Source organism: Bombus pascuorum, chromosome 10 (genome assembly GCF_905332965.1).
Source record: "Bombus pascuorum chromosome 10, iyBomPasc1.1, whole genome shotgun sequence".
NCBI lineage: Eukaryota > Metazoa > Arthropoda > Insecta > Hymenoptera > Apidae > Bombus > Bombus pascuorum.
The window spans coordinates 13153518-13166105 of record NC_083497.1 but is presented as its reverse complement, the minus strand read 5'-3'; the positions used below and the strand labels follow the sequence as shown (position 1 = coordinate 13166105).

The 12588-nt window shown below is 43.7% G+C and overlaps 1 protein-coding gene across 2 annotated transcripts in view; it reads left to right on the top strand.

Annotated features, from left to right (window-relative positions):
• Positions 1 to 5469: 5469 nt before the first annotated feature.
• Positions 5470 to 12588, top strand: part of LOC132911088 (uncharacterized) — a 189481-nt gene continuing 182362 nt past the window's right edge. The window contains exon 1 of one of the 2 annotated variants that reach the window (XM_060967481.1): positions 5470 to 6781. The gene's annotated coding sequence lies outside the window, so the exon portion shown is untranslated. The remainder of the gene's footprint in view (positions 6782 to 12588) is intronic. The other variant, XM_060967482.1, reaches the window with a different exon arrangement.

The window sequence follows — 12588 nt, the reverse complement described above, 5'->3', positions numbered from 1 at the left end:
AAACACACCCGAACCAGCTAGCAGCTGAAACGTGCAACACAACAAATATCGCAAGAAGACTAAAAAGGAAACACCCAATAGACCTCATAAAAGATATAACTTAGAAAAAAAACGAAGCTGGCACCCCGCTGGGGGTAGCCGCCCACATGCTTTTATTTTTATTTTTTTTTTTCTTCACCAACAAGATATAACACTTTACCAAATGTCCATAAGGACAAATTGTAAAATAACCAAAATAAAATATAAAAAAAAAAAAATAAAAATAAAAATTATACTCATCACCCCGAGTCTCGACACCCTAAAGGATCGATCCAAGAGAATCGCCGATGATTCCCCGAAAGTGTTATTTGAATCCGGCGAAATCGGGACCTTATCTGATTCCGCGATCACGCCGTGGTTCGGATTAAAAGTAGAGGGCGCGTAATTAACGAGCGGCGTGGACGGAAGTCGATTTGCGAAATTCCGGCGGCGAAAGAGAGCGAGAGGAGAACTCGGGACCAAGATCGTATGAAATCGATCCGCGTGGCCACGTACACACGTATACGGTATCACGAGAGCATTTATCGGGCGACACCGAGATCCCGTGGGCTCTGAGCCGTTCCTCTTATTGATCGCCGCAATTAAAAGCGCGCGTCTCATTAATTGCGCCGCTGGCCCTTAATTAGGAATCATCAATTCGTAGACCGGCCACGGTTACGTGCTAGCCACCGTGTGTATGATTAACGAGAGAGACTGTGCCTTTCGGTCGTTTACATACCGACTTGGTCGCGATAAATATCGATATGCCGTGATCGTTCGTCGAAATTCTACTTCTCTAAATCCGATTTTATTTCTCTCTTGGTCTTTTACCCTCTTTAATTCTTTCCATTGGTTCTTCTTTTCTTCTTCTTTTTGTCTTTATTAGTCGTTTACTTCTCTCGGTTTGGATGTTTGATTTATTTGGCCAGTTTCTTCTGGCACGTCTCTCGTGCTGAGAAATCAACGACAATTACGACAACGACAACTCTGCGTGAGATCTCGCGTGTTAAATCGAACGATGGAAATACAGGGTGGCTGGCTCGAACCGTTCTGTTTCGATGTTTATAGGAATTTGCACGGTGATCCATTTGTTTTGATCGGATCCTGCGCGTTTCGATTATTAAAGGGTTGTGGAGGCGTGGTAGTTTTCTCTTCTTTGATTTGGTTCCGTCTTTTTTCCTGGTCTCTTTGGCCATGTTGATTGGTTGATTGGGTTTTGTCGGAGGTTAAGCTTTAATATCGCATATGGAACCGTATTAATTATCGGTACATGGAAATTAATTAAGCTGGAGCACACAGAGATGCAAATCTGCGTCGCGAATAATTGATAATGGTACTTATAGGTGGTTGGTAAATGAATCGTTCGAGGAGACTGTACATTCCATGCGTCAAACGAAAGGCCTCGTTTAAAAGTTAGGTAAAGGGTTGAATATACACGGAGGCTTTTTCTCTTTCGTTTCATCTCAACTCGAAGGAAAAGTATAATTGGCATTTAACTATTGCAACGAAGCGAGAATAGTAGCCGGATAGAGACAAAAGGCTAAGGTACGAAATTTTGCTTTTCGATAGATTGCAAGACGTCTGACTAGGAACGGACTCGAACTACTTTCTCGCACTAGAACAAGAAAACGAAAGTATAACGAGACTTACGGTAACGTCGTCAAAGTTAAACCTTTGGTAAATCTTACAAGAGTGATTTGGTTGCAATTCGCTCAAAATCACTATTACAATCGCGATTACGATCAAATCGTTAGTCCTAAAGGCGGTTCAGTTTGAAGTACCAAACTCGGAACCGTCGAACGATTTCAGAACTAAAAATTCAAGTTATATCTTTTGTCGAAGCTACGCGGAAGGCTGGTCTCGAACGCAATTCGCAGAATCTCCGCTCCGGAATAACTTCTCTACCGACAAACAAAATAAACGTATCTCGCCGAAAGAAATGCTCAAGGATTAAGCCATTCGTCCCCGACGATCGTCTGACGGCCTCCGTCCACGTCCACGGCGGTGTAGACTGCACATCGCGATCGAGGCTTATTCAGAATTTAATCTACGCGAGGTATCTGCGCGTTGGCGACGAGAGAGTCGCGCGAGTCTGCTCGAACAGGCTCGTAGAGACGATCGAATCGGTCACGTCGCTGCTTCCCAGCGGCGCGATGCGTGAGCCACGATGACCTTTGTCCCAAAGCTTTGGCGAAACGCGGCCAGATTGCACGCTCCTTCGTGCTATACCGCCGCTGCACGTGCACGTGTACACCCCCGTTCAGAACTGGCAAAGTTCGCAACAGTGCGAGGCGATACGTGAATTTATTTCTGCTCGATGGTGTCCGGCCTTGGAAATTGGTTCATCCTTTGTTCTGTATATACAGGGTGTAACAGAACACGTGTGGCCCACTTTGCGTGTCGATCGTGCATCTAAAAACAACGAGAAAAGTTCACGCAAACGTATGTTCCATCTGTCTTCGTTTATAAAATGTAACGAATCCACTGTGTACGTAACATCTACTGCAACAGGTTGAAGCGTTAAGATTCAGAATAGAAGCTTTTCAACAAAATCGGCAAAAACAAGCATCTATTCAGAGTGTAACCGGATCCATGACAAGACGTCTACTGGCTTGCCTTGAAATGCGAGGTAACCAAAGCTTCGGACCAAGCGACGTCACTCTACATTTCTACGAATTTCGTTCTGCAAAATCGAATCGTACAGAATTCTGTTACGAAGGAAATCGACGACAATGATGGACAATGAATGGCGTAACGATATATTAGCTCTGATCGGAAAACAGGATTGATGAATTTGCGTTGAAAACGAGATATCCTCCCCTATCTCTTGCAGCTAATTCTCACAACTTTTCTATGATACGTTGCCATAAATTCATATGTATTTTTACCTTGCCTGAGCGTAAATTTCTGCTCGATTAATCATTTCGCTGATAATCTAGATTAATTGCCATGTTTCCTGTAAGACCAGCGGGTGTCCCTATACTTATGAAACAGTCTGTACGTGTTTCCGTCTTTTTGCACGTACGGCGTCGATTTAACGCAACGGACCTGTCGACGATGCTCGATGTTCCCATTTCGCGGTGTTGACGGCTTCCTAAAGTCAGTCGAACACGTATTATTAGCCGCGTTACGTAAAGACATCTCGCGAGATGCGACCTTTTGCGCGACACGTGCGGCACGAAAGTGCGATTTCGATCTGCGAGAGGCAATAAAGACGCGATCGTAAACCGATTTCGATTGCGTTGATGCCGATGGAATCGGTTCCGTGAAATTGCCTGTCTGTTTGTTCAGTGCGTGGAACGAAGTTGCTTGAAGAGTTATATGGACTAGGTTCGAAGGGCGAGTACGTTCAAGTCGACGATAGTCGTATAATCTGGAATAAGTTCGATCGAATGGCGATCGTAATATCGTAGTTGCGAAACACCGCGTGCTATTAGATTCCGTGATTTCCTTCGAAAGATGGTTACGTTTCTATTTCTGGAATATTATTTTTTGCGTAATGAAAAATTCTATGTACTTGGCCGCTTTATTGTTACTTTCCTTTTATCATCATCCTCGCATGACCGAAATATCGCACAAACAGTCCATTTGTTAAACGCACGTTCAACCTCCTATTCTTCTAAATTGTCGTCATGTGCCGATTCTGTCGACAACGATCGTACCATTGTATTCTTCGATATGAAACAAAATTCTTTAGAAACGAAGGAAAAGCAGCAACAACACGCACTACATAAGCTGCGATCTATTCAGCTTCGCTTTCAGAGTTCGTTAGAGAGATGCAACGGGAATTGATTGACTCGTCGATTGGTAATTCGGCTGGTTCGTAAACGAAATAAAATCAGTCGGGGAAACGAGGATGCAGTGTGTTGTGCGTGCACGGTAATTGGACACGTTCGTCCGCGTAACGTGGAATTCTTGTTGCGTTCGAGGCAGCCGGTTGGCTGATGGTCCCGATGCAGGGGTCATGGTTCAGAGGTCCGATGCGGGTCTTCCGCACACATCCATATTAAGTGGCTCGCTTTTATGCGCGCGGCTGGACACTGAAACGCTCTTAAAACCAGCGGATACAGAGGCTCGATCGCTGCGAAAATATCACGTTCCTCCGCTACGATTCTTTTACTTCGCGTGTTTCACTCTTGGACTCTCTGTATATTAGGTATATATCGTATTAGGTCGGTGCATATGAAATGTTGCTTTCGCAAATGAAACTTCGTGCGCGATTCAATTGAATTTTTCAGCGATTCCATTTTATTCAAAATTTATAGTATAAACAGTTTGGTATACATTTTGCATTATAAATTTTGAATCTATTAAGAACGAATATCATTATGGCCGTGGCTTTTGTGAACTTTAATTCACATTTAGACTTCAGCTGAATCGATAAAAGTTTAATATTTTAAGAAGGAAATATTGTAGAAATCCATTGTATTCTAATACTTGACACGTGTTACGTAGTACTCGACACTTTCTTCTATCATTGACGTGATAAGATAAAAATACAGAATATTTTGTACGCTACGTGCGAAATGATGAAAATACTAATAATAAAAAGAAAAAAAAAAAAGGTGGGAAGAAAGTTACTGGGATTGGCGATCGCTCGTATCGCGAAAACTTTCAAGGAGCAAAGTTTTAATAGAAATTATTCATGGAGAAATAAGCGGACGAGAGAGCGTTACAATCATATGTATGTCTGCAAGTATGATTCGTGATCCAGTGTTCCGTATCCTCGTCCGGGAAAAATGCAGAATAAGCAGAAAGCTCGGGCTTCTCACAGAGGAAACAGAGATCACGTTTCGCCATTTTTCCAGAAGCGAAGAATCTCACGGTGAGCGGTCACTTGGAAAAAAGAAATGCAGTCACGAAGAGAAGAAGAAACTCGACTGTATCCTCACTTAGCTTGCCATATTTAACTCTTTCGCCAGAGATACACATCCGCCCTTTACATCTATAGATTCCTATCGCGGTTTACGTAACATTCATACACAATACCACAGAATTCATTTCTTGCGTGAATTAAAATTGAATTAAAATTCATTACAAAAATTATCACATCACCTTTTTAATTAGAAAGGTAGTGTGTCAGGAAACAGGATACCGGGCATGACCAGCGTAAACATGGTAATTTCCTCTTTTAACGTAACAGTTACCGAAGAAAAATATGTTACTTAGACACGCTATTAATTTTTATAACATCACACATTCGTATTATTACACGATATCTGCTTCCTCGTCGAAGCAAGGCGGATGTTTTACAACGAGATCGAATCGTAAGAAAAACCGCGTTTCTCGATGCGTCTACTTCGCAAAGGCACTCGCTGAATTCGTCAAAAATGTAAATCGTAATTTACGAAACGCTCTGCGTAGAAATTACATCTACGAACGTTTCGTGAAATCAAAGAGTTCGAAAGCATAGAAACTCGTCTATATTTTCTTCCATCTACCGTAGAACGAAAAGGAAGAAACACGAACACGTAAGATTGGAAGAAGTCTTGATACGCACACGTGTACGTATTATCACATTGAGAATTACATTCTACGTTTGGGTTATTTGCAACGCTATCAATGTATTCAACGATATTCTCGTTAGCCGTAATTCAATGTATTTTCTATTTTTAACACAAGTTCCATCGCACCTGATAGTTACTACATAACGATCTTAAAAACATATACTCTTTTCATACCGAGCACTAAAGATACAGCAAAGATTTATTTTTACTACTCTATCTTAACTACTAAGCACAGCTGTTGTATACTTCATCGCGTGTATACGCTATATAGTAAAGATTCCTCGATCAAAAGATGATTCCCACGGAAACGTGCCATCCGTAATACAGCAAAGAAAGAAAAGAAGAGGGAGGAAGAGATGGCGACGCGTCTGGCGGCGTCGAAACGGCACAGAAGAAGCCGCGGAGAGATGCGGACGCGGAGGAAGAAAGAACAGTCTGGGAGAGGGGAGGCAGGGTCGGCCGGGTCGGAGGGATCGAGAGGGTCATGGGTCACGGGTCGTACGGCATAGCCCTGACCTTCGACCTTATCCCCTTCCAGCTCTTCTCGAGACCCCGTACAGACCCCTACCAGTCGTACCTAGAACTCGCTTCTACTTCGTGTTCGACTCCGCTTCGGGTCTCGCGGTGTACCCGCGGTGTCGTCTTGCGTTTCTTCCAAAAAATTCCTATCGGTGTTTCTAATCGGTGCGTCCAATGATATCAACTTAAATATAGAAAGAAGAAGAGGAAAAGAACGGAGTGCAACAAAGTGGCGATAAAAGTTTCGTTCTTGTGAAATGTGATTACAGACCTTGACACAGTTTAGCGAGGATAGCAGTTTAACGACGCGCAAGTTTGGCATCGTTTATGTTTTGGTAGCGGTAGAGATTAGCGAGTGTGCAAGTGCATCTGGTGCAGACGCATGCAGCGGCGTGCAACGTGGCCTCGTGACACGGTGTAACGACGCATTGATTCGATCTTTACAACGGCCGGCCACGCTGATGGAGCCTGTTGTTCGTGGCGTGTGACCGCGTCCGCTCGGCTACGCGCCTCCGGCTGCCTTGCTTCTTTGTGTCACGCGACCTCAGCTCGGCCGGATGGTGAATTGATTTTACTCGTCCGCTGTTTCTGGATAGACGAACGCGTGGAAAGGCAATATGGGAATGTGTTTGATAAGAGTGGGGATTATGTAGATTGATAGGTAGATTGGCGCAATGGAATACGTAATATTGTCTCGATGTTTTTCTTCGCGGTTTGGTGACATTCTATCGCAACTGGTTCGTAGTCAATAAACAACTTTCAAAGGTCGTTCGTAATTTGGATATCTGCGTGTTACCGTTTTGCAACCTGTAATATGTCAAGTTTGACATTTTCCTAGTAAATTATATACCGATAAGTATACGCGTTTCATACGTTGAATTTTCAATACTCGAAAGAGGTAGAGCTTTTGGGGGAAAAAAAAGGTAAATTTTTAATACGTTGCATTTTGCATACACGACTATGAAATACCAAGTCCCAACAGTCGATGAATCACGAACAATCGAAAAATCAAATAGCTAAATATCCGTAATAAAATTTTTTCATCGCTTTGGTTTCTTTATCGCCCTATTTCGTTGATACGCACGTGTTACGCAATTCCTATCAGCTGACGAAATATTTCTAATTTCTAACTTACTTTTTCCCCTTATCTCTCACGATTAACGATACAAAAACAAGCGATGCGACTCGTATTCCAGACTCCACGGATTTCTAGCCTTTTTTGTATTGAAAGTTTCTCGCTAAGTTTGTTATTCGAAACTTGTCGTTTCGTTATAAAACGTCGCCGTTAAAAGTCACGAAAATGTTCACGCGCCTGGCTTTCAATTCGATGGATAAATTACCGGTGAAATTGTCGTCCGATGCTCGTCGATGGCGTCTGTTAAACGCATGGACAAATGTCGCTCGTAAATCGGCGTTAGTACCTAGTAACGTTACTCCAGATGCAGTGCTTTCTCTTCGAACGCGAGTGTCGCGCATTACAGTCAGCATGATGAATGTAATGACAATAAATTATTCCGGATATCGGCAGTAAAGCCGCTTTATCGCGAGGCAGTACGTAACCCTCGCGTCCATTAAGAAAGAAATCGACTTTGCTGGCCAGAAAATCGTTTCTTCTCCGAGCCTTTGTCCAGACAAATTGCCGTATCTCCGGATAACGGCGTTACGTGTCTTTTCAACTTCGTGCAAAAATTCTTTCTTCCAAGTTTGAACTTGAAAGATTCTCTAATCAATAACAAAATCGATTTCGCACGCTTAGGAAATGAAATCTCTAAGTAGCGAAATAAGAATTTCAGTTAATTACATTCCTGCTAGAAGTTACGGTCAAAATTTTCTTCTCACTCCGGTAGAAAGAAATGGAATCTTCCTTTTGGAAGTTCTCTGTATCAAAAAAATGAGAGTTTCAGCGTACGTGCGAAAATTATTCGCAAGATAATCGCAATCGTACTTGGACGTTTCCGCTGCTTGAATTTTAAATCGCGGAGACATTATCTCAGCGGCACTCTCGCTTTCTATCGTTATCGATAATCTTGGCGTGGAACCACGGAACGCATCGCTGCGAATCTGTATCGGATGTTGTAAATGTAATCGACGCTTAGAGAGCGGATTACATGTTTAATTACAGACGCAAGCGGCGATATCGCGTAATCGTAAATAAAACGAGACTGATGGATAATCAAGCAGTCCATTCAGGGGTATGATTAATACTGTTATCTGTCGAGTAGCGTGTCGGTCGTTTTGCCGGCTTTATAAACCGATCTTAGATAAACGCTAGTTGCACATCGAAAGAGCTTCATTATTGTGTCGTGGCTGGATAATCTGTTGGCTGGTTGCTTCTCGTTTCGCCACTAGAAAGAATTTCGCTTCGATTCTTCGTGCAATTACCTGCTTCTTCCTGTTTCGCTAACGCATCAACCTCTGTGATTAACGACACGGTTTAAAGCGCGAGTGGGACGAACACGAGGAAAAATCGGTCGAACCGAGTGTTACGATCGGTATTCCGATGATTTTTACCCGAGGCCCAAACCCTTTCCATTAAGTCTCCTTTCACGAAGGATGCTTCGCTCCCGGGCAAGTTAGATTCTTAAAAAAACAGTAATTGCGTCCTTGGCCCTTGATTTATTTTGTTACCGTTGTTCTGCACTCGCTCGTTTGCCATTTCTACGAGCAGCGTTGCGCTTAGACGTTATCGACATTACCGAGGACGCTTCCTACACGAAAGGAATGGAAATTTTGTTCGTTTCTTTCACTGCGGTATTTGGAATGTTGACGAATGTTTGGCAATTCTCTGTATTTGTTACGACCACGCGTAGAAAGCTTGCTTGATTCTCGAATAACCATAGGACGACAAGTGGAACACCAAATACTGACACTGCTTCGATTGTCATCTCCATACATTTTTCGTTATCTATTCCAAATCTCGATAATTAATTTTATTTCTTTCGTCTCGACAACTCTATTAAATTCGTAAACTTTTTACACGGAGAAGGAGATTTTATAGGCTTCTCAGATTACGATCGCAGTGCTTCGGTACCCCCATCCAGTTCCTCGATATAGTCTCGAGTAATTACCTCCATAAACACAGAAACCTTAGCCAATAAAAATAAGAGGCAATCCAACCATAGCCATAACAAAATTCTATTTTTTTTTCTTCTTCTTCTTCTAAAGTCTCCGTCGTCCATTTCATCGTCAATATCGCAAATCTGTCTAACTACGGAAAGTCAACGTATATCGAGGAACAAATAGACAAGAGATGGTCGTGGAGTGAATCGCCGCGTTGATCACGAGCACAGACTATGTTTATACGCGTGTTCGTGAGCGCGTAGGTGCGTAGGTATATCGTAGATTACGCGTGGCGCACGAACGACCTCGGTGCACGGTTCGTTAGCAAGGATCGCCCTCCTCTTCTACCTCGGCGACGTTGACCCGACGTGGGCGCGGGCCACGCGTCGCTAATGACGAGCAATCAGCCGCGAACTCGATGCAAATCCGGCGTCCAAAGGGCAGTCGGAGAAAGTGATTAGAGGATTGGCTCGTTGCGTTGCCTGCGGCCTGTTCTTTTCCAGAATGTTGAGATCGTCGAGGAGATCGTATAGGAACGTCGAGCTAGCAATAGAGAAGTTGATTTTACGCCATCGAGGATGACATTTAAGAAAGGATTGCGCGTAAAGGAAGGAGAGCCCGTATTTAATCAGTCGGATTTTTTAGCGTTATTTTTTCAAACTTCAATAGCTTGGTAAAGTATGGCGAGCTCCACTCGACAATTCTAATATGGCTTGGAAGAAAATCAATTTTGTACAAGGCTACATGGTTGCGGAACTTTAGCGCGAATAGCTGATTCGTCACACGTGGCGTTACTTTTATAGTCTGCGTTAAGAAAAATATGGGTCAGTGGCTGGGAAATAATTCTATAGTAATCGTTGGTACTTCCCGGAGGCTGAACGATTCTCCTGAACGATCCGTTTCCCCCCTAAATCGTAATTCTCGAAAAGCAAGGTATAAAGATGAAATGAAAATTCCAGAACCAACTTTCTCGAGCTGTTTTCAACGTCAGCCTGTCAGAACCGAGCTCGATGCTTGGCGAAAATTGCACGTAATACGCGAGTGACGAAGAAAGTCGGTGTGCTCCGATCGAGAGGAAGTTGGAATCGCCTCACCTTCGTAGGTTCTGGTTTTATCTTCGCCGGCCCCTACCAACGCCGCCTCCTGAACCTCCACCACCTTCTCCGAGGTCCGCCCACAACGCGTGCTCCTTCGTTCCCTTCGCTCCATCCCCGCGAACTCCCACGCCACGTGCTCGTTCTTCTCGCTGATCTGCTCCTTTTGGTCCACCAGGAAGCCCCGGATCCTCCATCCATCACGCGCAACTATCGCGACTAACGAGTCCGCTCTTCATTCACGACCTCCGGTGCAAAACGGGCTCGCCACGGGTTCAAGGGTCGTGTTTCATTTGGCGAACGATTATGGGCTACTTCGACCAACGAGCGAGCGAACGAGCCTCGTTTTCCAGTAACAATGCCTGTAAATAATGAGACCGTTCCGTGGAAACTGTTAATGGGATTCTTGAATGGTGTTTGGAGGTTCGTGTTAACCCTTCGGCAGTGTAATAAAGTGACGAAGAATTCAGGAAGTAATTACCTCTTTATCTTCGAAATACTGTTAACGCGTTAAATACTGTAAAACCGCTGTTAGATGTTGTCGAGGAATGGCGAAATCTAGAGATTAGTTTTAGCAGTTTTAATAAGTCGAGCACGTCACCCTTGCGTTTATAGTGTGCTACCTATTCGATGTCTTGATTCAACTGTACTTTAATCGGGAATCGAAAAAACCGTCTAAAATTTCTAACAGTCTGATCGACGCAAGAAAGAGGATAAAAACTTGAAACAACCAGAACCAGGACTGGTATCCGTAGACTTGGAACATCAACCTCTTTTTCTTCGATTCCAATTACCGCAATTATAGCACTTGAGTCACGCTTCGACGCGAATTGATTTACCCTAGAATTCTACGACTCGTTGTTGCACAACCTACAAAAACGGCAAAGTTCACGTATTTTTTCCCTCTCTCTCTCTCTCTCTCTCTCTCTCTCTCTCTCTCTCTCTGTCTCGCTTGCCGACAGAAAGGAAGGTTGTCTCGGTAGCAACGTTATTTTGCATGACTTCTTTCTTTCGGAATTCCTTAGTTTTTCACGCTGTAGATTGTTACGTTACGCCTATAGTAACTGTATAGGCTCGTGAGTCATAGTTTAAAGGATAAAGAATGATCGGCGCAGCGGTGGCGCGATTTATTTCTTCATGGTCAAGCGGTATAGAGAAATGCGCGAACAGTTTGTTTCACGCTTCGGCCAGTTCGCCCGGTGAAGTCGGAATGCTGGGCGAACAGGACATTTTTTACGAGCAGAATACATCGACGAACGCTCGAAACGCGCTTTCTACTTTCTAAAGCTTCCTAGTATTTCGATTTCATGAAACGAGTTACTCGGTTTCATTGCTGTTAGTTAGAATGAAAATAAAAATGTGTCCGAGATAAAATAAACAATTGTGGTCGCCAGCTACGAGCATTTCGTCGTATCTTTTCGCTGCCATTTTATTACTTCGATGAAATCGATCGAAGCGTTTTATCGTCTATTATTGTATCATTCGACTGTAGTAGAATTAAGTCAATTAACCACGGCAACGTTCCAATTTATTTCTTTATTCGTTGAAACCGCAAGAAACATCAAATCATCCGAAACCACGTCAAACAATCTTCCATATACCTTGGATCCGCGCTCATAAAACAAATCACCCATCGCTACGGAACATTATCGATACCTAGCAGCACTTCCACAAAATCGCCCTCGAATATCTCCAATTTCGTTCCATCGACTGGTTCCGTTTCGCAAACACGTTCCGCGCGTTTAGCGCAGGAAAACGGCTGCCACCGTTTACCGCGAAAGAGTCGCCCCGACTTAAAATACCGAGCAATTCCCAATCGAATTGCCTGCGGATAGCGATGGGAGCAAGTTCGATGCGAATTCACCAAGCATAGCTGCAATCTACACAGGTTTTGTTCCTTTTCCTAGCTTGCCGATCTATCCACGATCTACTATATTATTTAATTTATAATTAATTTCATTTAGTTTAATCTACCGTAACGTTATTTCGTTCGCGAAGCGCTTCGCTCAGTCTGTCATCATAGCATTCTGCCTGTTCGTCAATTTATTATCTTAAGATTCTATTGTACGCGCCTGCAACTGCTCGGCTCACGTTCTTTTCACGAAAAATTCGAATCTCCTCGAAGGTGTAATTTCGTTGGCCAAAAATTTTCCGATCGAATTCGAAGCTACTTGACGCGCACTTGTTCCCATCGCTAGCGATCGATTCGAGCTGGTCGCGGATCATTCTAGCAAACCGCACGATTCCAGAAAACATCTAATCCAGCGGATAGAAGGTGGCATTACGGCGTGTTGCGCTAACGCGAAAAACAGTAGCCCCGTTCTGCATGCGGGGAAGGATCGGCACGCCTCGTCTGCGAGGCGAGCACAGGCCGCCAGTCTGCAAAAGCG